We start from the raw sequence: 24816 nt of genomic DNA on the forward strand, positions 1-24816 counted from the left end.
CATACAAGGAGAAATCCCTGCTCATCGCTTTGTGATTGATGCCTGAAATATTTGTGTTATGCTGATTTGGTTTAAATATTTTGCTGATTTTGAGCTTTTATAGAATCATAGAATCATAGAAGTTTACAGCTTGGAAACAGGCCCTTCGGCCCAACCAGTCCATGCCGCCCAGTTTTTACCATTAAGCTAGTCCCAGTTCCCCGCACTTGGCCCATAACCCTCTATACCCATCTTACCCATGTAACTATCTAAATGCGTTTTAAAAGACACAATTGTAACCGCGCTTACTACTACCTCTGGCAGCACATTCCAGACACTCACTACCCTCTGAGTGAAGAAATTGCCCCTCTGGGCCCTTCTGAATCTCCCCCCTCTCACCTTTCCCTGTGCCCTCTAGTTTTAGACTCCCCTACATTTGGGAAAAGATGTTGACCTTATCTATGCCCCTCATTATTTTATAGGCCTCTATAAGATCACCCCTAAGCCTCCTACGCTCCAGGGGAAAAAGTACCAGTCCATCCAGCCTCTCCTTATGACTCAAACCATCAAGTTCCGGTAACATCCTAGTAAATCTTTTCTGCACTCTTTCTAGTTTAATAATATCCTTCCTATAATAGGGTGACTAGAACTGCACACAGTATTCCAAGTGTGGCCGTACCAATGTCTTGTACAACTTCAACAAGACGTCCCAACCCCTGTATTCAATGTTCTGACCAATGAAACCAAGCATGCCTACTGCCTTCTTCACCACCCTGTCCACCTGCGACTCCATCTTCAAGGAGCTATGAACCTGTACTCCTAGGTCTCTTTGTTCTATAACTCTCCCCAACGCCATACCATTAACTGAGTAGGTGCTGGCCTGATTCGATCTGCCTAAATGCATCACCTCACATTTATCTAAATTAAACTCCATCTACCATTCGTCGGCCCACTGGCCTAATTGATCAAGATCCCGTTGCAATCCTAGATAACCTTCTTCACTATCCACTGTGCCACCGATCTTGGTGTCAACTGCAAACTTACTAACCATGCCTCGTAAATTCTCATCCAAATCATTAATATAAATCACAAATAACAGTGGACCCAGCACCGATCCCTGAGGCACACCACTGGTCACAGGCCTCCAGTTTGAAAAACAATCCTCTACAACCACCCTATGACTTCTGTCGTCCAGCCAATTTTGAATCCAATTGGCAACCTCACCCTGGATCCCGTGAGCTTTAACCTTCTGCAACAACCTACCATGCGGTAACTTGTCAAAGGCTTTGCTAAAGTCCATGGAGACAACGTCTACTGCACTGCCCTCATCTACCTTCTTGGTCACCCCCTCAATAAACTCAATCAAATTTGTGAGACATGATTTTCCACGCACAAAGCCATGCTGACTGCCCCGAATCAGTCCTTGCCTCTCTAAATGCTTGTAGATCCTGTCTCTCAGAATACCTTCTAGCAACTAACCTACTACAGACGTTAGGCTCACCTGTCTGTAGTTCCCAGGCTTTTCCCTGCTGCCCTTTTTAAACAAGGGCACAACATTCGCCACTCTCCAATCTTCAGGCACCTCACCTGTGGCTGCTGATGATTCAAATATCTCTGTTAGGGGACCCGCAATTTCCTCCCTAGCCTCCCTCAACATCCTGGTATACATTTCATCAGGTCCCGGGGATTTATCTACCTTGATGCGTTTTAAGACTTCCAGCACCTCCTCCTCTGTAATATGCACACTTTTCAAGACATCACTATTTATTTCCCTTAGTTTCCTAACACCCATGCCTTTCTCCACCGTGAATACCGATGAGAAATAGTCATTCAGGATCTCACCCAACTCTTGTGGCTCTGCACATAGATGTCCTTGTTGATCCTTAAGAGGCCCTACTCTGTCCCTAGTTCTCTTTTTCCCTTTATGTATCTGTAGAAGCTCTTTGAATTCTCCTTTGCATTATTTGCCAAAGCAATTTCATGTCCCCTTTTTGCCCTCCTGATTTCCCTCTTAACTCTATTTCGACAATCTCTATATTCTTCAAGGGATCCACTTGATCCAAGTTGTTTATGTACGTCATATGACTCCTTCTTTTTTTTGACCAGAGTCTCAATATCTCGAGTCATCCAGGGTTCCCTACTTCTACCAGCCTTGCCCGTCACTCTAAAGGGAATGTGCTTTCCCTGAACCCTCGTTAACACATCTTTAAAAGCCTCCCATTTACCATCCGTCCCTTTGCCTGCCAAAAGTTTCCCCCAATCTTCCTCTGAAAGTTCCTGTCTGATACCATCAACATTTGCCTTTCCCAAATTAAGAATTTTAACTCTTGGGCCAGACCTATCATTCTCCATAGCTATCTTAAAACTAATGGAGTTATGGTCACTTGTCCCAAAGTGATCCCTCACTAACACTTCTGTCACTTGCCCTTCCTTATTTCCCAAGACGAGGTCAAGTTTTGCCCCCTCTCTAGTCGGTCCATCCACATACTGAATGAGAAATTCCTCCTGAATACACTCAACAAATTTCCCTCCAGCCAAGCCCCTAATGCTATGGCTGCCCCAGTCAATGTTGGGAAAGTTAAAGTCCCCTACTATTACCACCCTATTATTCTTGCAGTATCTGTAATCTCCTTACATATTTGCTCCTCAATTTCCCGCTGACTATTTGGGGGTCTGTAGTACAATCCTATCAAGGTGATCGCTCCCTTCTTATTTTTCAGTTCCACCCACATAGACTCAGTTGGCGAACACTCGGATATATCCCCTTTAAGTACTGCCGTGATGTTTTCCCAAGTCAAAAACGCCACTCCCCCTCCTCTCTTACCTCCTGTTCTATCCTTGCTATAGCATCTGTACCCCGGAACATTGAGCTGCCAGTCCTGCCCCTCCTTTACCCATGTTTCAGTCATAATATCCCAGTCCCATGTGCTCATCCATGCCCTGAGTTCATCCGCTTTGCCCGTCAGGCCCCTTGCATTGAAATAAATGCAGTTTAATGTAGACTTTCCTTGCTCTCCGCCATGCTTTCCCTGGTCATGCTTTACACACTCTCCCTTCCTGCCTTTTGTTTCCATCCCCACTGACTTCCTACGTCGGTTCCCATCCCCCTGCCACATTAGTTTAAACCCTCCCCAACTGCACTAGCAAACACACCCCCGAGAACATTGGTTCCGGTCCCACCCAGATGCAGACCGTCCGATTTGTACAGGTCCCACCTCCCCCAGAACCGGTCCCAATGTCCCAGGAATTTGAAACCCTCCCTCTTGCACCATCTCTCAAGCCACATATTCATCGTACCTATCCTGCCATTCCTACTCTGAATATCACGTGGCACTGGTAGCAATCCTGAGATTACTACCTTTGAGGTTCTACTTTTTAGTTTAACTCCTAACTCCCTAAATTCAGCTTGTCGGACCTCATCCCGTTTTTTTACCTATATCGTTGGTGCCTATATGCACCACGACAGCTGGCTGTTAGGCAAGTTGAATCTGAATTCCGACATGATCAGAATTCGAATTTCATCCAGTCCCAATAAACGAGGCGACTTTGATCTGTCCGTTGCTGCTGTTCAGTTAAACCTCATTGTTATGTTCCAATAAATTCCATCACATTTATATTTCAATACATTTCACTTTGTTTTCTGAATTCATTGAGAAACCTGGCAGGCAATGAGACGTTCTGTAATGGTAGTAGGTACCGACTTTGTATTGAAGTGTAACTGCAGTATTCTGTTAATTGACAAAACAAGTATTGTCAGCGCCGATTGATAACTCTGCCGCCGTCTGCAGATTCCCCTCCAAGGAACACGCGCCATATTCACTTGGAACCATATCCCCATTCACTCACTCTTGTTGGGTGCTAATCATGGAGCTTCCTTCTGTCATAATATACATCAGTATATCATGGTGCAGATACACACACACTGATGGACACACAGCGGGACCAATCAACACACACAACACCGCAGCCAATCACCAGTTAGAGCACACGCACTATAAAGATAAGGGGCATCAGAGTTCCGGCACTTTCGAGCTGCAGCCTCCCAGTTGGACAGTGCTCACAGCCTGCAGCACAGACCTTCACCGTGTGCTGAGTGCATAGACTGGTTAGGACAAGGCATAGGACTTTAGTTCAATCTAATATCGTGTTCACCCACAGTGAAAGTATGTTAAACAGTTTCTTACTTCATAAAATAGTGTTGCACTATTTTAAGTGTTGGCGGCCTGTATGTGTTCCACGGATCCAGAGCGTCCAACACACCACCTTCCTAACAGCTTTATGGGTGCACCTACACCACATGGACTGCAGAGTTTCAGAAACCATCACCACAACCAGTTTCACGGGAATTGAATGAGAGCTTAGATTATGGAGCGCTTGTTTATTGGTTATTGTCGTTTGACATTGTGGATTATGGAGGTTTGATGGATTTAAAGAACTCACTACTATAATGCCAAGAATATCTTTTGTCAATGTTCTAATATAAAGTAATTGGTTACAGAATGGCTGACGGTGCGGCGAGTGGCACCTTTTGCCAACGTTGTTTTTCAAATGCAGGCTCTTGTGCCTTTAAGAAAGGCGGTGTGTGAGAGAACTGCGATTGTGCCCGCACAGAACCAACCATAGAACGTGAGTGAGACATTGGCTCCTGTTGGCGACTGGAAAACGGTCGGGGGGGAAAGTTGGGGCAGGGGCAGGATGCAAACGGGGAATTTGAGATGGGAAAGGATCACGAGATAAAGGGCAATAGTTGGAACATTTCGAAAAATACTAGTTGGTTATCAAGTAGCGAACTTCTAATGGTTAAGGAAGTTAATATTTAGTAACTGACAGGTAATAATCATGATGCAGGCTTATTAAATAGTGTTTGTGAGGAGAACGATTTCCATCAGCACGTTGGCTTTGGGAACGCACGGACACGGGAAGCTAGGTTGTATTCTGTCAGTGCACATTCAGGACCCTGATCTTCCTGTTGCTTGCCATTTTAACACAAGACTCAGCTCCCATGCCCACCTGTCTGTTCTTGGCCTGCTGCAATGTTCCAGTGAAGCTGAACGCAAACTGGAGGAACAACATCTCATCTTCCGGTGAGGCACGCCACAGCCTTGCGGTCAGAACATCGAATTCAACAACTTATGGTGATCAGCCCCACCTCAACCCATTTGTTTCCATTTCATTGTAACTGCCTTTTACCATTTTTTCTTTTTAATATACTTGTAATCCCCCCCCCCCAATCTAATCCACCGTTCCTTCACCTTGTCCTCTTTGCTTCCCCTTCCCCTCCCCCCACATCTACAGTTCAACCTCTGATGTTAGTTTCTCTGCTGCTTGACCTTTCACATTCTTTGTCCTCTCTGGGGACTGCCATTAGCACTCTGTCCCCTTGGTTTCTGTGGCCATTAGAACCCGGCTTCCCTGGGTTTCTGAGGCTATGACTCATCTTTCATTCTCACTCCACAGTATAAGTATTTCCCACTTTCTCTGTCTGTTAGCTTTGACAAAGAGTCATCGGACTCAAAACGTTAGCTCTTTGCTCTGCCTATAGATGCTGCCAGACTTGCTGAGATTTTCCAGCATTTCCGCTTTCGTGGTTGTATTTCTGTTCACATGGAAATTCAATTGGTCACAACTTGTCCAAAAGCAGCAATGGTTCCACTGGGGCTCGAAGCCAAGACCTGCTGCGTGTAAAGCAGAGGTGATAACCACTACACCATGGAACCAGCTGGCGGCAGTTGCGCTCCTTATATGACTGGAGTTTGTGATTGTTCCATCGCGCCAGAACCTTTGTAAAGCGTCTATTTGATGGGAATTGGATCAGCAGTCAACACCTGACTTGCTGTATAACATGTTTGCCAATCTCACAAAATCTCGTTCAGCTGATTGTGCACAATCTTTTCTCTTTGAGTCAGGCAATTCGCGATAAAGACTCAAAATGAAAGAGTGTTTAAATGGCCCGGCGCGGAGGTTGTTCGGCAAAGGGGAGGTTTCGCTTTTGTGAAGAACAGTTTTGAAGCAAGCGTGCTTGAGGCAGCGAACATTGAGTCAGAATGTTGAGTCATTGAGAGTCAGGAAGTGACTGTCCCAAACCCAACTGGGAATAACCAGTCTACAGGAAAAGGGCTCGGTGGGTGGAGTATCGGAGTGAAGCATCGAAGAGCAGCACAGCTCTGAACTCGGCCTTAATCCAGAGGCGGAGCTGCTGATATGCTGTCCGGATTCAGAGAGTGGCGCAGGGCAAAGGAAGCAGCGGTTTGTTCTGGAGGAGAGGCACAGCATAAGAAGAGGAAAGAGGGGCAACAGCGGAGCGAGAGGAGCAACAGCGAAGGGGGAATGCGGTCACTACAGGCGGCGTCATTCACAGCCTGGGTAGCTCAGTCGGTAGCGCGTTTGACCTTTGGTCTGAGCGTCCAGGGTTCAAGCCCCTGTTCGGGCGGTCATTTTAGATCCTAAAGATCGATGCTGACGTGAACCCATCGAGTGAATCGACTTCAAATGAAGCCCATCGGCCCATTGTGCCTCTGCTACCCATCAAACCCCTGTCTGTTCCAATCCCAGTTTCCAGCCAAGGTCCGTCGACTTTGCATTCCACGGGTTTCAATGTTTCATCTGTTCTCTTTTGTGTGAATAATACCATCATTACAAGGAGAAATCTCTGCCCATCGCTTTCAGATTGATCCCTGCAATATTTGCGTTATGCTGATTTATTATCATTTTTTTGCTGATTTTGAGCTTTTAGGCGAGTTGAATCTGAATTCCGAGATGATCAGCAATTGAATTTCATCCAGTCCCAATAAAGGATGCCCTTTGGATCTGTCCGTTGCTGCAGTTCAGTTAAACCTCATTGTTATGTTCCAATAAGTTCCATCACATTTATATTTAAATACATTTCACTTTGTTTTCTTAATTCAAAGCCATTCTGCATTCTGTCCCCTGGGTTTCTGTGGCCATTAGCACCCGGTTTCCCTGGGTTTCTGTGGATATAGCTCATCTTTCTTTCTCACTCCACAGTATAAATATTTCCCACTTTCTCTGTCTGTTAGCTTTGACAAAGAGTCAATGGACTCGAAACGTTAGCCCTTTGCTCTCCCTCTCGATGCTGTCAGACTTGCTGAGATTTTCCAGCATTTCCTCTTTCGTGGTTATATTTCTGTTCACAGGGAAATTCAATTGGTGACAACTTGTCCAAAAGCAGCAATGGTTCCATTGGGCTGGAACCCAGGAACTGCGGCGTATAAGGCAGACGTGATAACCTCTACACCATGGAACCAGCTGGCGGCTACTCGTCTCCTTATATGACTGGAGTTTGTGATTGTTCCATCGCTCCGGAACCTTTGTAAAGCATCGATTTGATGGGAATGGATCATCTGTCAACACCTAACTTGCTGTATAACATGTTTGCGTGTCCCACAAAGTCGCGTTCAGCTGATTGTGCCCAATTTTTTCTCTTTGAGTCAGGCAATTCTCCAAAAAGACTCAAAATGAAAGAGCGTTCAATGAAATGAAAATGAAATGAAAATCGCTCATTGTCACAAGTAGGCTTAAATTAAGTTACTGTGAAAAGCCCCTAGTCACCACATTCCGGCCCCTGTCCGAGGAGGCCGGGACGGCGCGGAAGTTTTAGGCAAATGGGAGGTTTCGCTTTTGTAAAGAACAGATTTGAAGCATGCGTGCTGGATACAGCGAACCTTGAGTCAGAATGTTGAGTCATTGAGAGTCAGGAGGTGACTGTCCCCAACCCAACTGGGAATAACCAGTCTCCAGGAAAGGGACTCGGTGGGCGGTGTATCGGAGTGAAGCGCCGAAGGGCAGCACAGCTCAGAACTCGCCGTGAATCCAGAGGCGGAGCTGCTGATATGCTGTCCGGATTCAGAGAGTGGCGCAGGGCAAAGGAGGCAGCTGTTTGTTCTGGAGGAGAGGCACAGCATAAGAAGAGGAAAGAGGGGCAACAGCGGAGCGAGAGGAACAACAGCGAAGGGGGAATCCGGTCACTGCAAACAGCGTTAGTCGCAGCCCGGATAGCTCAGTTGATAGAACGTCAGACTTTTAATCTGAGGGTCCAGGGTTCAAACCCCTGTACAAGCGATCATTTTAGATCCCAATGATCGATGCTGACGTGAAACCATAGTGTGAATCCACTTAAAAAGAAGCCCATCGGCCCATTGTGCCTCTTTCCCCCTCAAACCCCTGTCTGTTCCAATCCCAGTTTCCAGCCAAGGTCCGTCGCCTTTGCATTCCACGGGGTTCGAGGTTTCATCTATTCTCTTTTGTGTGAATAATACCATCATTACAAGGAGAAATCTCTGCCCATCACTTTCAGATTGATCCCTGAAATATTTGCGTTATGCTGATTTATTATCATTTTTTTTTGCTGATTTTGAGCTTTTAGGCGAGTTGAATCTGAATTCCGAGATGATCAGCAATTGAATTTCATCCAGTCCCAATAAAGGATGCCCTTTGGATCTGTCCGTTGCTGCTGTTCAGTTAAACCTCATTGTTATGTTCCAATAAGTTCCATCACATTTATATTTAAATACATTTCACTTTGTTTTCTTAATTCAAAGCCATTCTGCATTCTGTCCCCTGGGTTTCTGTGGCCATTAGCACCCGGTTTCCCTGGGTTTCTGTGGATATAGCTCATCTTTCTTTCTCACTCCACAGTATAAATATTTCCCACTTTCTCTGTCTGTTAGCTTTGACAAAGAGTCAATGGACTCGAAACGTTAGCCCTTTGCTCTCCCTCTCGATGCTGTCAGACTTGCTGAGATTTTCCAGCATTTCCTCTTTCGTGGTTGTATTTCTGTTCACAGGGAAATTCAATTGGTGACAACTTGTCCAAAAGCAGCAATGGTTCCATTGGGCTGGAACCCAGGAACTGCGGCGTATAAGGCAGACGTGATAACCTCTACACCATGGAACCAGCTGGCGGCTACTCGTCTCCTTATATGACTGGAGTTTGTGATTGTTCCATCGCTCCGGAACCTTTGTAAAGCATCGATTTGATGGGAATGGATCATCTGTCAACACCTAACTTGCTGTATAACATGTTTGCGTGTCCCACAAAGTCGCGTTCAGCTGATTGTGCCCAATTTTTTCTCTTTGAGTCAGGCAATTCTCCAAAAAGACTCAAAATGAAAGAGCGTTCAATGAAATGAAAATGAAATGAAAATCGCTCATTGTCACAAGTAGGCTTAAATTAAGTTACTGTGAAAAGCCCCTAGTCACCACATTCCGGCCCCTGTCCGAGGAGGCCGGGACGGCGCGGAAGTTGTTAGGCAAATGGGAGGTTTCGCTTTTGTAAAGAACAGATTTGAAGCATGCGTGCTGGATACAGCGAACCTTGAGTCAGAATGTTGAGTCATTGAGAGTCAGGAGGTGACTGTCCCCAACCCAACTGGGAATAACCAGTCTCCAGGAAAGGGACTCGGTGGGCGGTGTATCGGAGTGAAGCGCCGAAGGGCAGCACAGCTCAGAACTCGCCGTGAATCCAGAGGCGGAGCTGCTGATATGCTGTCCGGATTCAGAGAGTGGCGCAGGGCAAAGGAGGCAGCTGTTTGTTCTGGAGGAGAGGCACAGCATAAGAAGAGGAAAGAGGGGCAACAGCGGAGCGAGAGGAACAACAGCGAAGGGGGAATCCGGTCACTGCAAACAGCGTTAGTCGCAGCCCGGATAGCTCAGTTGATAGAACGTCAGACTTTTAATCTGAGGGTCCAGGGTTCAAACCCCTGTACAAGCGATCATTTTAGATCCCAATGATCGATGCTGACGTGAAACCATAGTGTGAATCCACTTAAAAAGAAGCCCATCGGCCCATTGTGCCTCTTTCCCCCTCAAACCCCTGTCTGTTCCAATCCCAGTTTCCAGCCAAGGTCCGTCGCCTTTGCATTCCACGGGGTTCGAGGTTTCATCTATTCTCTTTTGTGTGAATAATACCATCATTACAAGGAGAAATCTCTGCCCATCGCTTTCAGATTGATCCCTGAAATATTTGCGTTATGCTGATTTATTATCATTTTTTTTTGCTGATTTTGAGATTTTAGGCGAGTTGAATCTGAATTCCGACACGATCAGAAATTGAATTTCATCCAGTCCCAATAAAGGATGCTCTTTGGATCTGCCCGTTGCTGCTGTTCAGTTAAACCTCATTGTTATGTTCCAATAAGTTCCATCACATTTATATTTAAATACATTTCACTTTGTTTTCTGAATTCAAAGCCATTCTGCACTCTGTCCCCTGGGTTTCTGTGGCCATTTAAACCCGGTTTCCCTGGGTTTCTGTAGCTCTGGCTCATCTTGCTTTCTCACTCCACAGTATAAATATTTCCCACTTTCTCTGTCTGTTAGCTTTGACAAAGAGTCAACGGACTCGAAACGTGAGCCCTTTGTTCTCCCTCTCGATGCTGCCAGACTTGCTGAGATTTTCCAGCATTTCCTCTCTCGTGGTTGTATTTCTGTTCACATGGAAATTCAATTGGTGACAACTTGTCCAAAAGCAGCAATGGTTCCACTGGGGCTCGAATCCAGGACATGCTGCGTGTAAAGCAGACGTGATCACCACTACACCATGGAACCAGCTGGCGATTGCTGCACTTCTTATATGACCGGAGTTTGTGATTGTTCCATCGCTCCGGTACCTTTGTAAAGCGTCGACTTGATGGGAATGGATCATCTGTTAACACCTGATTTGCTGTATCACATGTTTGCGTGTCCCACAAAGTCGCGTTCAGCTGATTGTGCCCAAATTTTCTCTTTGAATCAGGCAATTGTCGAAAAAGTCTCAAAATGAAAGAGCGTTTAATGAAATTAAAATGAAATGAAAATCGCTTATTGTCACGAGTCGGCTTCAATGAATTTACTGTGAATAGCCCCTAGTCACCACATTCCGGCGCCTGTGCGGGGAGGCCGGTCCGGCGCGGAAGTTGTTAGGCAAAGGGGAGGTTTCGCTTTTGTAAAGAACAGTTTGAAGCAAGCGTGCTGGACGCAGCGAACCTTGAGTCAGAATGTTGAGTCATTGAGAGTCAGGAAGTGACAGTCCCAAACCCAACTGGGAATAACCAGTCACCAGGAAAGGCACTCGGTGGGCGGAGTATCGGAGTGAAGTGCCAAAGAGCAGCACAGCTCTGAACTCGCCCATAATCCAGAGGCGGAGCTGTTGATATGCTGTCCGGATTCAGATAGTGGCGCAGAGCAAAGGAAGCAGCTGTTTGTTCTGGAGGAGAGGCACAGCATAAGCAGAGGAAAGAGGGGCAACAATGGAGCGAGAGGAGCAACAGCGAAGCTGGAATGTGGTCACTACTGGCGGCAACACACCCAGACCGGATAGCTCAGTCGGTAGAGCATCAGACTTTTAATCTGCGGGTCCCGGGTTCAAGTCCCTCGGGCGATCATTTTAAATCCCAATGATCGACGCTGACCTGAACTCATCGAGAGAATCCACTGGGAAAGAAGCCCATCGGCCCATTGTGCCTCTGCTACCCCTCACACCCCTATCTGTTCCAATCCCAGTTTCCAGGCAAGGACCGTCGCCTTTGCATTCCACGGGGTTCAAGGTTTCATCTATTCTTCTTTGTGTGAATAATACCATCATTACAAGGAGAAATCTCTGCCCATCGCTTTAAGATTGATCCCTGAAATATTTGCGTTATGCTGATTTATTATAATTTTTTTGCTGATTTTGAGCTTTTAGGCGAGTTGAATCTGAATTCTGACATGATTGCTAATTTGCTAGTGCAGTTGGGGAGGGTTTAAACTAAGGTGGCAGGGGGATGGGAACCGATGTAGGAAGTCAGTGGGGACGGAAACAAAAGGCAGGAAGGGAGAGTGTGGAAAGCATGACCAGAGAAAGCAGGGCAGAGAGCAGGGAAAGTCTACATTAAACTGCATTTTTTCAATGCAAGGGGCCTGACGGGCAAAGCGGATGAGCTCAGGGCATGGATGGGCACATGGGACTGCGATATTATAGCTATGACTGAAACATGGCTAAGGGAGGGGCAGGACTGGCTGCTCAATGTTCCGTGGTACAGATGCTAGAGAAAGGATAGAACAGGAGGTAAGAGAGGAGGGGAAGTGGCGTTTTTGATTTGGGAGAACATCACGGCAGTACTTAGAGGGGATATATCCGAGGGTTCGCCAACTGAGTCTATATGTGTGGAACTGAAAAATAAGAAGGGAGAGATCACCTTGATAGGACTGTACTACAGGCTCCCAAATAGTCAGCGGGAAATTGAGGAGCAAATATGTAAGTAGATTACAGATAGCTGCAAGAAAAATAGGGTGGTAATAGTAGGGGACTTAAACTCTCCCAACTTTGACTGGGACAGCCATAGCATTAGGGGCTTGGATGGAGGGAAATTTCTTGAGTGCATTCAGGAGGAATTTCTCATTCAGTATGTGGATGGACCGACTAGAGAGGGGGCAAAACTTGACCTCGTCTTGGGAAATAAGGAAGGGCAAGTGACAGAAGTGTTAGTGAGGGATCACTTTGGGACAAGTGACCATAACTCCATTAGTTTTAAGATAGCTATGGAGAATGATAGGTCTGGCCCAAGAGTTAAAATTCTTAATTGGGGCAAGGCCAATTTTGATGGTATCAGACAGGAAACTTCAGAGGTAGATTGGGAGAGGCTGTTGGCAGGCAAAGGGACGGCTGGTAAATGGGAGGCTTTTAAAAATGTGTTAACCAGGGTTCAGGGTAAGCACATTCCCTTTAGAGTGAAGGGCAAGGCTGGTAGAAGTAGGGAATCCTGGATGACTCGAGATATTGAGACTCTGGTCAAAAAAAAGACGGAGGCATTTGACGTACATAAACAACTGGGATCAAGTGGATCCCTTGAAGAGTATAGAGATTGTCGAAATAGAGTTAAGGGAGAAATCAGGAGGGCAAAAAGGGGACATGAAATTGCTTTGGCAAATATTGCAAAGGAGAATCCAAAGAGCTTCTACAGATACATAAAGGGAAAATGAGTAACTAGGGACAGAGTTGGGCCTCTTAAGGATCAACAAGGGCATCTATATGCAGAGCCTCAAGAGTTGGGTGAGATCCTGAATGAATATTTCTCATTGGTATTCACGGTTAGAGAAAGGCATGGATGTTAGGAAACGAAGGGAAATAAATCGTGATGTCTTGAGAAGTGTGCATATTACAGAGGAGGAGGTGCTGGAAGTCTGAAAGCGCACCAAGGTAGATAAATCCCCGGGACCTGATGAAATGTATCCCAGGATGTTGTGGGAGGCTAGGGAGGAAATGGCAGGTCCCCTAACAGAGATATTTGAATCATCGGCAGCCACAGGTAAGGTGCCTGAAGATTGGAGAGTAGCGAATGTTGTGCCCTTGTTTAAGAAGGGCAGCAGGGAAAAGCCTGGGAACTACAGACCGGTGAGCCTAACGTCTGTAGTAGGTAAGTTGATCGAAGGTATTCTGAGATAAAGGATCTGCAAGCATTTAGAGAGGCAAGGACTGATTCGGGGCAGTCAGCATGGCTTTGTGCGTGGAAAATCATGTCTCACAAATTTGATTGAGTTTATTGAGGGGGTGACCAAGAAGGTAGATGAGGGCAGTGCAGTAGACGTTGTCTACATGGACTTTGGCAAAGCCTTTGACAAGGTACCGCATGGTAGATTGTTGCAGAAGGTTAAAGCTCACGGGATCCAGGGTGAGGTTGCCAATTGGATTCAAAATTGGCTGGACGACAGAAGACAGAGGGTGGTTGTAGAGGGTTGTTTTTCAAACTGGAGGCCTGTGACCAGTGGTGTGCCTCAGGGATCGGTGCTGGGTCCACTGTTATTTGTGATTTATATTAATGATTTGGATGAGAATTTAGGAGGCATGGTTAGTAAGTTTGCAGATGATACCAAGATTGGTGGCACAGTGGATAGTGAAGAAGGTTATCTAGGATTGCAACGGGATCTTGATCAATTAGGCCAGTGGGCCGACGAATGGCAGATGGAGTTTAATTTACACAAATGTGAGGTGATGCATTTTGGCAGATCGAATCAGGCCAGGACTTGCTCAGTTAATGGTATGGCGTTGGGGAGAGTTACAGAACAAAGATATCTAGGAGAACAGGTTCATAGCTCCTTGAAGGTGGAGTCGCAGGTGGACAGGGTGGTGAAGAAGGCATTCGGCATGCTTGGTTTCATTGGTCAGAACATTGAATACAGGAGTTGGGACGTCTTGTTGAAGTTGTACAAGACATTGGTACGGACACACTTGGGATACTGTATGCAGCTCAATGGTTAAAGCGTGGTGCGAATAACGCCAAGGTCGCGGGTTCGATCCTCGTACGGGTCAACAATACAACGTCATCACGAAGTGATCTGCTTGCCTCATATGTTTGCAGGCAACCAGCCCAATGTTACTGGGGCGGCGTTATTACTGACCTGAAGCAGCGCAGAGTCCCTTTTATCTGCTTGACTCCTCTTGGATAATATCTGCCACTTTTTCATTCTTTTACATTTCTACGCCACAAACGTGTCGGTAACATGTTTCCAAAGTTTCTTCGTCTACAGCGATGACAATTCACGTCGTTCTGAACAATGTCTTACCTCCAATTCCTGCAATTTTCAGGCAGATCTGCTCCAGGCAACTTTGGAAATAGCCACGCAACATGTCAGACGTGCCCACCATTCAGGACTGGAGTGAATTTGGAAACGGCATGGTCACTCCAGCCAAAAACGCATACTTGGCCGGTTAGCTCAGGTGGTTAGACGTGGTGCTAATAACGCCAAGGTCGCGGATTCTATCTTGTACGAAGTAACCACAGCGTGAAATAATCTCCGCTTTTCCGGCAAGCTGTAGCGGCATTTTGACTCCGCTGCGACGGCGCAGAGTTCCCTTTAACTGCTTGGCGCCTCTTGGACATTATCTGCCACTTTTTCTGAGAAACTGTCGTTCTTTTACATTTCTGTGTCACAAATGTGTCCAACGTCTCCTAATCAACAGCGAACTCCTGCAGATGACAATTCACGTCGCTCTGAACTGTGCTTTACGTCTCCTTCATTGCAATATTTCAGGCTAGTCTGCTCCAGGCAGCGTTGCAAACAGCCACGGTACGATGTCATATCAGCCTACCTTGAAATTGCGGCATGGAATAGATCAGCAGCGCTGTGCAGGAATTACTAACCCTCTTGCCAGTAATTTGGCTCAAATGCTGCCACCTTCAACAAACCGATTGCTTAACATGCAGCCGTTTGCTGGCTACGCCAAATACATTTGATGCTTCGAAATGTCTTTTTCAAAAATCTGCACTACCCATTTATAATGTGGTGCTAATTATACTGATGTGGAGATGCGGGCGTTGGTCTGGGGTGAGCACAGTAAGAAGTCTTACAACACCAGGTTAAAGTCCAACAGGTTTGTTCCGATGTCACTAGCTTCCGGAGCGCTGCTCCTTCCTCAGGTAATTGCACTGAAACACGTCTGGAACGATCAAAATACCTTAAGGCGAGAAGTAAACTTGTTTGCTAATCTATTGAGAGGCGACGCATGATCTCCCGGTTAATTTCCTTAGCTTGTAAATCCCCGAACCATTTACCCCAATTTAAAATTAAGCTGGCTCATCATCATTTCGTGCTGAAGCAGCAGCCGTCCATTCGGACTAATGTGAGCGCCTGTCCTGCAATTGCAAATAATCTGTATGATGTTGAGATGCTGGCGCTGGATACAGAAAGAAGTGTGACAGCAACAAGAAGTGTGACAGCAACAGGTTTATTTGAAATCACAAGCTTTGGCAGCGCCGTCCCTTCATCAGTTGAAGTGATGAAGGACCACTTTACCTGATGAAGGGACAGCGTTGCCAAAGCTTACGATTTCAAATCAACCTGTTGGACTTTAATATGGTGCTGTGAGACTTCTTACTGAATAATCTGCACGCACTTTATTGCGGCACGGTTACATTTCGACTGAATTTTGAATTCACAGTGTCAGCTGCTTTTACTCTTTCAATGAAAAAAGCCGTCCAAAGGCTTTTGCGGCCAAGTACTGGAAATGTGAACCTTAACACATCCCGTGCTAGAATAATAATAATCTTTACTGGCACAAGTAGGCGTACATTAACACTGCCTATAAGTTACTGTGAAATTTCTATCATAAAGATGAATATATGAGAAATCTGATGAGGAGAAAGTTTGCAGATTGGGCGATGCTCCAGGCACAATGTGTTCAACAATGCCGAAGCCAGCGTAAGTGTTGGTGAGAAGTTTGTCAGTTGGAAACGTGCAGAAAGTTCAAGGGGAAAGAAAATCCTTCCGGCTTGCTGGCAACCTTAAGGGTGGAATTTACAAAAGGCAAATTCGCCCGATCCAGCTTGTTCGCGATCAGTCAGGAAAGAATACTCAATTCTCCATTCACGACTTGACTAAATTTGGAATCGACATGGTCACACGAGGTGCACGTATGGAAATGGCTGGTTAACTCAATGGTTACAGCGAGATGCTAAAAACGCCAAGATCGCTAATAATGCCGCCCCAGTAACACTGGACCGGTTGCCTGCAAACCAATGAGGCAAGCAGATCACTTCGTGTCGGAGTTGTTTTGTTAACCCATACGAGAATCGAACCCGCGACCTTGGCGTTAATAGCACCACGCTCTTACCATTGAGTTAACCAGCCATTTCCGTACGAGCACCTCGTGTGACCATGTGAATTCCAAATTTAGTCAAGTCGTGAATGGAGAATTAAGTATTCTTTCCTGACTGATCGCGAACAAGCTGGATCGGGCGAATTTGCCTTTTGTAAATTCCACCCTTTAGGTTGCCAGCAAGCCGTAAGGATTTGCTTTCCCCTTGAACTTTCTGCACGTTTCCAACTGACAATCTTCTCACCAACACTTATGCTGGCTTCGGCATTGTTGAACACATTGTGCCTGGAGCATCGCCCAATCTGCAAACTTTCTACTCATCAAATTTCTCATGTATTCATCTTAATGACCAACCAGCTGGCGGCTGCTACACTCCTTATATGACCGGAGTTTGTGATTGTTCCATCGCTCCGGAACCTTTGTAAAGCGTCGATTTGATGGGAATGGATCATCTGTCAACACCTGACTTGCTGTATAACATGTTTGCGTGTCCCACAAAGTCGCGTTCAGCTGACTGTGCCCAATTTTTCCTCTTTGAGTCATGCAATTCTCGAAAAAGACTCAAAATGAAAGAGCGTTTAATGAAATGAAAATGAAACGAAAATCGCTCATTGTCACAAGTAGGCTTCAATGAAGTTACTGCGAAATGCCCCTAGTCACCACATTCCGGCGCCTGTTCGGGGAGGCCGGTACGGCACGGAAGTTGTTAGGCAAAGTTGAGGTTTCGCTTTTGTAAAGAACAGTTTTGAAGCAAGTGTGCTGGACGCAGCGAACCTTGAGTCGGAATGTTGAGTCATTGAGAGTCAGGAAGTGACTGTCCCAAACCGAACTGGGAATAACCAGTCACCAGGAAAGGGGCTCGGTAGGCGGAGTATCGGAGTGAAGCGCCAAAGAGCAGCACAGCTCTGAACTCGCCCCGAATCCAGAGGCGGAGCTGCTGATATGCTGTCCGGATTCAGAGAGAGGCGCACGGCAATGGAAGCAGCGATATGTTCTGGAGGAGAGGCGCAGCATAAGAAGAGGAAAGAAGGTCAACGGCGGAGCGAGAGGAAGAACAGCGAAGGGGGAATGCGGTCACTACAGGCGACTTCACTCACAGCCCGGATAGCTCAGTCGGTAGAGCATCAGACTTTTAATCTGAGGGTCCAGGGTTCAAGTCCATGTTCGAGCGATCGTTTTAGATCCCAATAATCGATGCTCACGTGAATCCATCGAGTGAATCCACAGGGAAAGAAGCCCATCGGCCCATTGTCCCTCTGCTACCCCTCACATCCCTGTCTGTTCCAATCCCAGTTTCCAGCCAAGGTCCGTCGCCTTTGCATTCCACGGGGTTCAAGGATTCATCTATTCTCTTTTGTGTGAATAATACCATCATTACAAGGAGAAATCTCTGCCCATCGCTTTAAGATTGATCCCTGAAATATTTGCGTTATGCTGAATATTATCATTTTTTTGTTGATTTTGAGCTTTTAGGCGAGTTGAATCTGAATCCCGACATGATCAGAAAATGAATTTCATCCAGTCCCAATAAAGGATGATCTTTGGATCTGTCCGTTGCTGCTGTTCAGTTAAACCTCATTGTTATGTCCCAATGAATTCCATCACATTTATATTTAAATACATTTCACTTTGTTTTCTTAATTCAAAGCCATTCTGCACTCTGTGCCCTGGGTTTCTGTGGCCATTAGCACCCGGTTTCCCTGAGTTTCTGTGGCTATGGCTCATCTTTCTTCCTCACTCCACAGTATAAATATTTCCCACTTTCTCTGTCTGTGAGCTTTGTCAAAGAGTCATCGGACTCGAAACGTTAGCTCTTTGCTCTCCCGACAGATGCTGCCAGACGTGCTGAGATTTTCCAGCATTTTATCTTTCGTGGTAGTATTTCTGTTTACATGGAAATGCTATTTGTCGCAACTTGTCCAAAATGAGCAATGTGTCAACTGGACCTGCTGCGTGTAAAGCAGGCGTGATAACCACTACACCATGGATCCAGCAGGCGGCAGCTACACTCCTTATATGACTGGAGATTGTGATTGTTCCATCGCTCCGGAACCTTTGTAAAGCGTCAATTTGATGGGAATGAATAAGCTGTCAACACCTGATTTGCTGTATAACATTTTTGCGTGTCCCACAAAGTCGCGTTCAGCTGATTGTGCCCACATTTCCTTTTTGAATCAGGCAATTGTCGAAAAAGACTCAAAATGAAAGAGCATTTAATGAAATAAAAATGAAATGAAAATCGCTTATTGTCACGAGTCGGCTTCAATGAAGTTACTGTGAATAGCCCCTAGTCACCATATTCCGGCGCCTGTTCGGGGAGGCCGGTACGGCGCGGAAGTTGTTAGGCAAAGGGGAGGTTTCGCTTTTGTAAAGAACAGTTTTGAAGCAAGCGTGCTGGTAGCAGCGAACCTTGAGACAGAATGTTGAGTCATTGAGAGTCAGGAAGTGACTGTCCCAAACCCAACTGGGAATACCCAGTCACCAGGAAAGGGACTCGGTGGGCGGAGTATCGGAGTGAAGCGCCAAAGAGCAGCACAGCTCTGAACTCGCCCTGAATCCAGATGCGGAGCTGTTGATATGCTGTCCGGATTCAGATAGTGGCGCAGGGCAAAGGAAGCAGCTGTTTGTTCTGGAGGAGAGGCACAGCACAAGCAGAGGAAAGAGGGGCAACAATGGAGCGAGAGGAGCAACAGCGAAGAAGGAATGCGGTTACTACAGGCGTTATGACACCCAGCCCGGATAGCTCAATCGGTAGAGCATCTGGCTTTTAATCTAAGGGTCCCGGGTTCAAGTCCCTGTTCGGGCGATCATTTTAAATCCCAATGATCGACGCTGACCTGAACTTATCGAGAGAATCCACTGGGAAAGAAGCCCATCGACCCATTTTGCCTCTGCTACCCAACAAAGAACAAAGAACAAAGAAATGTACAGCACAGGAACAGGCCCTCCAAGCCCGTACCGACCATGCTGCCCGGCTAAACTACAATCTTCTACACTTCCTGGGTCCGTATCCTTCTATTCCCATCGTATTCATATATTTGTCAAGATGCCCCTTAAATGTCCCTATCGTCCCTGCTTCCACTACCTCCTCCGGTAGCGAGTTCCAGGCACCCACTACACTCTGCGTAAAAAACCTGCCTCGTATATCTACTCTAAACCTTGCCCCTCTCACCTTAAACCTATGCCCCCTAGTAATTGACCCCTCTACCCTGGGGAAAAGCCTCTCTGACTATCCACTCTCTCTGTGCCCCTCATAATTTTAAATACCTCTATCAGGTCTCCCCTCAACCTCCTTCGATTCAGTGAGAACAAACCGAGTTTATTCAATCGCTCCTCATAGCTAATGCCCTCCATACCAGGCAACATTCTGGTAAATCTCTTCTGCACCCTCTCTAAAGCCTCCACATCCTTCTGGTAGTGTGGCGACCAGAATTGAACACTTTACTCCAAGTGTGGCCTAACTAAGGTTCTATACAGCTGCCACATGACTTGCCAATTCTTATACTCAATGCCCCGGCCAATGAAGGTAAGCATACCGTATGCCTTCTTGACTACCTTCTCCACCTGTGTTGCCCCTTTCAATGACCTGTGGACCTGTACTCCTAGATCTCTTTGACTTTCAATACTCTTGAGGGTTCTACCATTCACTGTATATTCCCTACCTGCATTAGACCTTCCAAAATGCATTACCTCACATTTGTCCGGATTAAACTCCATCTGTCATCTCTCCGCCCAAGTCTCCAGACAATCTAAATCCTGCTGTATCCTCCGACAGTCCTCATCGCTATCCGCAATTCCACCAACCTTTGTGTCGTCTGCAAACTTACTAATCAGACCAGTTACATTTTCCTCCAAATCATTTATATACACTACAAAGAGCAAAGGTCCCAGCACTGATCCCTGTGGAACACCACTGGTCACAGCCCTCCAATTAGAAAAGCATCCCTCCATTGCTACTCTCTGCCTTCTATGGCCTAGCCAGTTCTGTATCCACCTTGCCAGCTCACCCCTGATCCCGTGTGACTTCACCTTTTGTACTAGTACACCATGAGGGACCTTGTCAAAGGCCTTACTGAAGTCCATATAGATAACATCTACTGCCCTACCTGCATCAATCATCTTAGTGACCTCCTCGAAAAACTCTATCAAGTTAGTGAGACACGACCTCCCCTTCACAAAACCGTGCTGCCTCTCACTAATACGTCCATTTGCTTCCAAATGGGAGTAGATCCTGCCTCAAAGAATTCTCTCCAGTAATTTCCCTACCACTGAAGTAAGGCTCACCGGCCTGTAGTTACCGGGATTATCCTTGCTACCCTTCTTAAACAGAGGAACAACATTGGCTATTCTCCAGTCCTCCGGGACATCCCCTGAAGACAGCAAGGATCCAAAGATTTCTGTCAAGGCCTCAGCAATTTCCACCCCAGCCTCCTTCAGTATTCTGGGGTAGATCCCATCAGGCCCTGGGGACTTATCGACCTTAATATTTTTTAAGACACCAACACCTCGTCTTTTTGGATCACAATGTGACCCAGGCTATCCACACCCCCTTCTCCAGACTCAACATCTACCAATTCCTTCTCTTTGGTGAATACTGATGCAAAGTATTCATTTCGTACCTCACCCATTTCCTCTGGCTCCACACATAGATTCCCTTGCCTATCCTTCAGTGGGCCAACCCTTTCCTTGGCTACCCTCTTGCTTTTTATGCACGTGTAAAATGCCTTGGGATTTTCCTTAACCCTATTTGCCAAAGACTTTTCGTGACCCCTTCTAGCCATCCTGACTCCATGCTTAAGTTCCTTCCTACTTTCCTTATATTCCACGCAGGCTTCGTCTGTTCCCAGCCTTTTAGCCCTGACAAATGCCTCCTTTTTCTTTTTGACGAGGCCTATCATATCACTCGTCATCCAAGGTTCCCGAAAATTGCCGTATTTATCTTTCTTCCTCACAGGAACATGCCGGTCCTGTATTCCTTTCAACTGCCACTTGAAAGCCTCCCACATGTCAGATGTTGATTTGCCCTAAAACATCCGCCCCCAATCTATGTTCTTCAGTTCCCGCCTAATATTGTTATAATTTGCCTTCCCCCAATTTAGCACATTCATCCTCGGACCACTCTTATCCTTGTCCACCAGTACTTTAAAACTTACTGAATTGTGGTCACTGTTACCGAAATGCTACCCTACTGAAACATCTACCACCTGGCCGGGCTCATTCCCCAATACCAGGTCCAGTACCGCCCCTTCCCTAGTTGGACTGTCTACATATTGTTTTAAGAAGCCCTCCTGGATGCTCCTTACAAACTCCGCCCCGTCTAAGCCCCTGGCACTAAGTGAGTCCCAGTCAATATTGGGGAAGTTGAAGTCTCCCATCACCACAACCCTGTTGTTTTTACTCTTTTCCAAAATCTGTCTACCTATGTGCTCCTCTATCTCCCGCTGGCTGTTGGGAGGCCTGTAGTATACCCCCAACATTGTGACTGCACCCTTCTTATTCCTGATCTCTACCCATATAGCCTCACTGCCCTCTGAGGTGTCCTCTCGCAGTACAGCTGTGATATTCTCCCGAACAAGTAGCGCAACTCCACCTCCCCTTTTACATCCCCGTCTATCCCGCCTGAAACATCTAAATCCTGGAACTTTTAGCTGCCAAACCTGCCCCTCCCTCAACCAGGTCTCTGTAATGGCAACAACATCATAGTTCCAAGTACTAATCCAAGCTCTAAGTTCATCTGCCTTACCCGTAATGCTCCTTGCATTAAAACATATGCACTTCAGGCCACCAGGCCCGCTGTGTTCAGCAACTTCTCCCCGTCTTCTCTGCCTCAGAGCCACACTGTCCCGATTCCCTAGTTCTCCCTCAATGCTCTCACCTTCTGACCTATTGCTCCCGTGCCCACCCCCTGCCATACTAGTTAAACCCTCCCGTGTGACACTAGCAAACCTCGCGGCCAGGATATTTATGCCTCTCCGGTTTAGATGCAACCCGTCCTTGTTATACAGGTCACATCTGCCCCGGAAGAGCTCCCAGTGGTCTAGATAATGGAAACCCTCCCTCCTACACCATCTGTTTAGCCACGTGTTTATCTGCTCTATCTTCCTATTTCTAGCCTCACTGGCACGTGGCACAGGGAGTAATCCCGAGATTACAACCCTCGAGGTCCTGTCTTTTAATTTTCTGCCTAGCTCCCTGAACTCCTGCTGCAGGACCTCATGCCCCTTCCTGCCTATGTCGTTAGTACCAATATGTACAACGACCTCTGCCTGTTTGCCCTCCCCCTTCAGGATGCCCTCTACCCGTTCGGAGACATCCTGGACCCTGGCACCAGGGAGGCAACATACCATCCTGGAGTCTCTTTCACGTCCACAGAAGCGCCTATCTGTGCCCCTGACTATAGAGTCCCCTATTACTATTCTGCGCTTTGACCCTCCCTTCTGAACATCAGAGCCAGCCGTGGTGCCACTGCTCTGCCTGCTGCTGTTTTCCCCTGATAGGCTATCCCCCCGACAGTATCCAAAGGGGTATATCTGTTCGAGAGGGGGACAACCACAGGGGATTCCTGCACTGACTGCCTGCCCTTTCTGGTGGTCACCCATTTCTCTGCCTGCACCTTGGGTGTGACCACATTTACATAACTGCGATCTATGACGCTTTCCGCCACCTGCATGCTCCGAAGTGCATCCAATTGCTTCCCCAACCGAACCATGCGGTCTGTGAGGAGCTCCAGTTGGGTGCACTTTCTGCAGATGAAGACACCCGGGACGCTGGAAGCCTCCCGGACCTGCACATCTCAGTCAGAGCACAGCACCCCTCTAACTGACATTGCGTCAATTAATTAAAATTAAAATTTGTCTTTTTTTAAAAAAATATTTTTTTTTAAATTTCAAAGTTACTGTCAACGATCTGTTTCCTAGCACTAGATTTCTAATAGAAATGCGATAGCTAACTATAGTACTCTCCGATCTCTGTCTTAGATATCCCTCTAAATTATAATTAAGTTATTATGTTTAATTAGTTACCAAATACTCAAATTTTTTTTAAAATTTAGGGTAGAATCCCAACCAGCCACTCTGGCCACAGCATCTCTGTGATGTCACTTCAGTTTCCTTCCCCGACACACACAATTTGAAAAAAGGTATAAAAGTAAAAATAAGTAAAAATCACTTACTTACCTTCTTACCTTCTGAGTGTCTTAGATGTTCTCAGGTTCTCTCGCTGACAGAGACTGCTCCTCCACCTCCGAACCTTGACCTGCACAATGCTAATAATATAGTAATAATATAATATGGCACTTACTTTACACCAATGGGTCTTATTATTAGCTTAGAGGAGGAGGGCGGGTGGGAGAAACTACACGTGCAGTGCCTCGGGTTTCCTCTCCACCAGAATTAATTGGTTGGGGGGGGGGGGGGGACTTCCTAGAGGTCCGCCGGTCGAACTTCCGGTTCCCGCCTTATATAAAAACAAATAAAACAGAAAAGAACAGACAGGGAACCAGGTAAGGCTTTTTAAAGTCGCTACTCACCTCCCACAGGGCCCCTGCGCACCGCTGCCGCCGAAATCCAAAGGGCTGCTCCTGTAAAGGTAAGTGGTTTTAAACCCCTCAAACCCCTGTCTGTTCCAATCCCAGTTTCCAGCCAAGGACCGGCGCCTTTGCATTCCACGGGGTTCAAGGTTTCAACAATTCTCCTTTGTGTGAATAATACCATCATTACAAGGAGAAATCTCTGCCCATCGCTTTCAGATTGATCCCTGAAATATTTGCGTTATGCTGATTTATTATCATTTTTTTTGCTGATTTTGAGCTTTTAGGCGCGTTGAATCTGAATTCTGACAGGATTGCTAGTTTGCTAGTGCAGTTGGGGAGGGTTAAAACTAATGTGGCAGGGGGGTGGGAACCGATGTAGGAAGTCAGTGGGGACGGAAACAAAAGGCAGGAAGGGAGAGTGTGTAAAGCATGACCAGAGAAAGCAGGGCAGAGAGCAGGTAAAGTCTACATTAAACTGCATTTATTTCAATGCAAGGGGCCTGACGGGCAAAGCGGATGAACTCAAGGCATGGATGGGCACATGGGACTGGGATATTATAGCTATGACTGAAACATGGCTAAGGGAGGGGCAGGACTGGCAGCTCAATGTTCCGGGGTACAGATGCTGTAGAAAGGATAGAACAGGAGGTAAGAGAGGAGGGGGAGTGGCGTTTTTGATTTGGGAGAACATCACGGCAGTACTTAGAGGGGATATATCCGAGTGTTCGCCCACTGA

At 46.5% G+C, this 24816-nt stretch overlaps 2 non-coding genes across 2 annotated transcripts; one reads left to right on the top strand and one right to left on the bottom strand.

Moving 5' to 3' along the window:
* Positions 1–10472: 10472 nt before the first annotated feature.
* On the bottom strand, positions 10473–10545 carry trnav-uac (transfer RNA valine (anticodon UAC)). The gene has a single exon. It is a non-coding gene; the product is annotated as a tRNA-Val (tRNA).
* A 7102-nt stretch (positions 10546–17647) lies between these two features.
* trnak-uuu (transfer RNA lysine (anticodon UUU)) lies at positions 17648–17720 on the top strand. Its single transcript has one exon. It is a non-coding gene; the product is annotated as a tRNA-Lys (tRNA).
* The last annotated feature ends 7096 nt before the right edge of the window (positions 17721–24816 follow it).

The sequence above is a fragment of the Scyliorhinus torazame genome, chromosome 4 (assembly GCF_047496885.1).
Source record: "Scyliorhinus torazame isolate Kashiwa2021f chromosome 4, sScyTor2.1, whole genome shotgun sequence".
Lineage (NCBI taxonomy): Eukaryota > Metazoa > Chordata > Chondrichthyes > Carcharhiniformes > Scyliorhinidae > Scyliorhinus > Scyliorhinus torazame.